The sequence below is a fragment of the Capricornis sumatraensis genome, chromosome 2 (assembly GCF_032405125.1).
Source record: "Capricornis sumatraensis isolate serow.1 chromosome 2, serow.2, whole genome shotgun sequence".
Lineage (NCBI taxonomy): Eukaryota > Metazoa > Chordata > Mammalia > Artiodactyla > Bovidae > Capricornis > Capricornis sumatraensis.
In genome coordinates, this window is record NC_091070.1 from 96,174,158 (window position 1) to 96,178,556 (window position 4,399).

General features: G+C 41.1%; 1 non-coding gene and 1 pseudogene across 1 annotated transcript; both read right to left on the bottom strand.

Moving 5' to 3' along the window:
* Positions 1–2,918: 2,918 nt before the first annotated feature.
* Positions 2,919–3,421, bottom strand: LOC138073506 (small ribosomal subunit protein eS24 pseudogene; annotated as a pseudogene).
* Positions 3,422–3,646: 225 nt separating this feature from the next.
* Positions 3,647–3,718, bottom strand: TRNAC-GCA (transfer RNA cysteine (anticodon GCA)). Its single transcript has one exon. It is a non-coding gene; the product is annotated as a tRNA-Cys (tRNA).
* Between the last annotated feature and the right edge of the window lie 681 nt (positions 3,719–4,399).

A 4,399-nucleotide genomic window follows, 5' to 3' on the forward strand; every position in this document is an offset into this window, starting at 1 on the left:
TTCTTGCCTGGGAAATCTCATGGACAGAGGAGCCTGGCGGGCTACAGTCCATGGGGTCACAAAGAGTTGGACATGACTTAGCCACTGAGCGGACTTCCCTGATAGCTCAGTTGGTAAAGAATCTGTCTGCAATGCAGGAGAACCTAGTTTGATTCCTTGGTTGGGAAGATCCCCTGGAGAAGGGAAAGGCTACCCACTCTAGTATTCAGCCTTGAGAATTCCATGGACTGTATAGTCCATGGGGTCGCAAAGAGTCAGACACAACTGAGTGACTTTCACTTTTCAATTTTAGCCATTAAACAACAACAACATAGCCAATTAACAATGTTGTATTAGTTTCAGGTGGACAGCAAAGGGACTTAACTATATAAATACATATATTCATTCTTTCCCAAATTCCCCTCCCATCCAGGCTGCCATATAACATTGAGCAGAGTCCTACGTGTTATACAGTAGGACCTTGTTGGTTATCCATTTTAAATATAGCAGAGTACATGTCAATCCCTAACTCCCCAACTATCCCTTCCTCTTATCCTTCTCCCCTGTAAGTTCATTCACTAAGTCTATGAGTCTGTTTTACAGTTAACATACTTTAGATTCAAAGATACAAATAGGTTGAAAGTAAAAGGGCAAAAAAAGAAAAATATACCTTGCAAATCTCAATTATAGAAAGCTGGAAAGCTGGAGTGGCTATACTAATGTCAGACAACACAGACAGTGAAATAAAAAATGTTACCAAAAATAAAGTTGGACTTTTTATAATAATAAATGTGTCAATCCATCAAGAAGATATAATAATTATAGTAAGTAAGCGTTAGTTGCTCAGTCGTGTCCAACTCTTTGCAATCCTATGGACTGCAGCCCACCAGGCTCTTCTGTCCATGGGATTCTCCAGGCAACCATACTGGAGTGGGTTGCTATTTCCTTCTCCAGGAGCTGAAAGATGGAAACAATCCAATGATTGGAGTGGAACAATCCAACTTATGAATGGATAAACAAAATGTGGTACATCCATACAATGCAATATTATTCAGCCATGAAAAAAGAATATCAATAGAGTTTCCCGGGTGGCTCAGTGGTAAAGAATCTGCCTGTAATTCAGGAGACATAGGTTCAATTCTTGGGAGAAGGAAATGGCAGTTTTCTTGACTGAGCAATCTCATGGACAGAGGAACCCCGAGGGCTACAGTCCATGGGGTTGCAAAAGAGTCAGACACAGCTTAGCAACTAAGCATGCACGCAAGCAAAGAAGTCACAAGAGAATCTTAAAAATATTGTGAGATGAATGAAAATGAAGACACAATGTAAGAAAAGTTACGGGATGCCACTTAAGTAGTACTTAGAAATTTATAGGTGTAAATGTTTATATTAAAAAACAAATAAGATCTCACATGATGTAAGTCAAATCATTATGCTATGCACTATAAACTTACCCAATGCTGTATGTAAATTATATCTCAATAAAACTGGAAGAAAAAAAATTTTTAATAAAATAAGGTCTGACATCAATAGCCTAATCTTTATCTTAGTATACTTAGAAGCAAAGTAAAGCTAAAGCGTGAAGAAGGAAGAAAATAATAAAGATTAGAATGGAAATTAATCAGGTAGAAAATAGAAATGACAGTAGAGAAAATCAACAAAACCAAAAATTGTTTCTTCGAAACTGAAACAAAAATTTAGCTAGATTGACCAAGAAAAACTTGGAGAAGACTCAAGTTACTAAAATTAGGAATAAAAGAGGAGACATCACTACTGACCCTAGAGACACACAAATGAATGGATGCATCAGAATGAGGCTGCCAACCTTTCCAAAGTGAAAGTGAGCACAAATTTCCCATCCTCTGGCATCAGTCTCTTTGAAGCACAGAAGGAGAAATAGCTTACAAAACCATTACTAAAAGCCCTTAAGCTTAGTGGTTTTACAGTTGCTTGAAAATCTGCCAACATAATCAGGACAAAAGGCATTGCAGCTTACCTACCCAAGTTGTTCCCATCTCCCACTGGAAAAAAGAACTTGGTGATAACAATGACTTAAAAATGGTAACGTTGTGGCAATTACCCCAAAAAATTCCCATTACATGAAAACAAAATGATCCACAAAAGTAAAAAGCACTCATTTGTATTTATTGTTTTAGGAACAGCAGCAGATTAAAGCCATGACCCACTCACATCAGCATTGTTGATGGAGATAATACAGTTCAGTCTGAGAATTATGGAGATTCTGGTCTTTGCATCAGATGTAGTGGAAATTTATGGCACTCAGGGGCAGCCAGGTGTCTTGGATTAGTCTTCAGTAAACTCTGCTAACTGGTTCATTTTAGTATTCACTTAGTAAAATAATCTATATGAGTGTGCACTAGTCACTCATAGTAAAGAGAAAAATAGGACTTGTACAAAGAGGAGCCCCCAATCCCATTAATGTATAAAAGTGAAAGTGAAGTCACTCAGTCGTGTCCAACTCTTTGCGACCCCATGGACTGTAGCCTACCAGGCTCCTCCCTCCATGGGATTCTCCAGGCAACAATACTGGAGTGGGTTGCCATTTACTTCTCCAGGGGATCTTCCCGACCCAGGGATGGAACCTGGGTCTCCTGCATTGCAGGTAGACGCTTTAACTGCTGAGCCACCAGGAAAGCCCATTAGTTTTTGGCAGATCTTATTTTGAGAATCATTGCTTTGTTTTGCAACTGCACATGGATTGCCATGTATCTACTTGGAAGTAGAACATATAGCCCAGTATCAGCAGTGCCTTCCACCTGTCCTTTCAGAAAAAAATGGTAAAGTTGACTTGAACCTGAATCACATGGAAGCCTAAGCTCTTCTCATGATCTCTGTTAAGTTTCAGGGGTGGAATGCAGGTGGATACATTTTACAGTCTCATGATCTCTTTCTTTCTTTTTTTTTTTTTTTCATGTAAAAGGTCTTAGTTTATTTTCTCTTTCATGAAAAATCTGCACAATCACCACAGATACAGTCACTGCAGAATCTTTACTCCTTCTGTTGTCCAATCTCCAGCTCACTTTTTGCCAGCACCAACGTTGGCCTTTGCAGTCCCCCTGACTTTCTTCATTCTGTTCTTGCGTTCCTTTCGCTGTTTTCTTGAGGTCTTTTTCTTCTCATACAGGCCATGTCTTGCAAGCCTATGTTTGGGCTCATTCTTCTTCGCCTAATCCAAGGAATCGTAAATCATGCCGAAGCCAGTTGTCTTGCCACCACCAAGATGAGTTCTGAATCCAAATACAAAGATGACATCTGGTGTGGTCTTGTACATTTTAGCCAGTTTTTCCCGAATTTCTGTTTTAGGTACTGTTGCTTTTCCAGGGTGAAGAACATCGATGACCATTTGTTTCCACTGAAGCAGTCGGTTGGTCATGAACTTCCTAGTCCGGATGGTTACTGTGTCGTTCATGATGGCGGCTGATCTTCAAGCAGCCAGGGAGGAAAAGTGATCCCTTTCTTTTGATTCTCTGTTCTGTTATGTGCTGCATAACAGCAGTACAGATGCAAAATTCCATCCCTCTTTAAATCCTCAGTCGTGTCCGACTCTTTGTGACCCCATGGACTATAGCCTACCAGGCTCCTCGGTCCATGGAATTTTCCAGGCAAGAGTACTAGAGTGGGTTGCCGTTTCCTTCTCCAGGGGACCTTCCCAACCCAGGGATCGAACCTGGGTCTCCCGCATTGCAGGCAGATGCTTTACCATCTGAGCCACCAGGGAAGACTAAATCCCATCAACAACAAGATCCCCTCAGAAAGACATTTTGGGAGGCTGTGTGGAAAGAAGGCAGAAGAGTGAAATGACAGCCGCGCAAACCCTTCAAGTAATGGATTCGTTTTCTCATTCTTAAAACATCTTTCAGCTACCACGTTCTCCACTCCCTTCTTTCCCCTTGTATCTGTCCCCGCTCCCAGTCTTGGAGGGACACTCCTCCCCTCGTCCCAGTCAGCCTCCGTCATGTTTGTCTGTCTTGATCCTCCTATGCTCCCTGCTTTTATTGTTTCTTTCTCTCCCTTGTTTATAACAACAAACAAATTTAATCAGCCTCTCAGAGAGAAGAGCTTTAATATTTTTCCAAAGGCATGGCACCTGTGAATGAATGCTCAGGCTTTTGGGGTCTCACCTTCAGCTTATTCCCAAGGTTGATATAAGAACTTGTCCTTGAGAATCAACTGCGACCGGCGTATAAGATTATGTGAGAACATGGCAAGTGGTGCTGAGCTACCTGGTTAGGTAGGAGGCAGAAGAATTTCTCAAGGAAGACAGTAATTTTCTCAGAAGAAGGTGGTGGGAGCGTGGTGCAAAAAAAGAACTGAACATTTAGTAAATATTTGCTGAAGAAGGAGTTAATGGAGGAGGCAAGTTATGGGAAAGAGAGGAGTAGTGGGACAGGATAGAAAG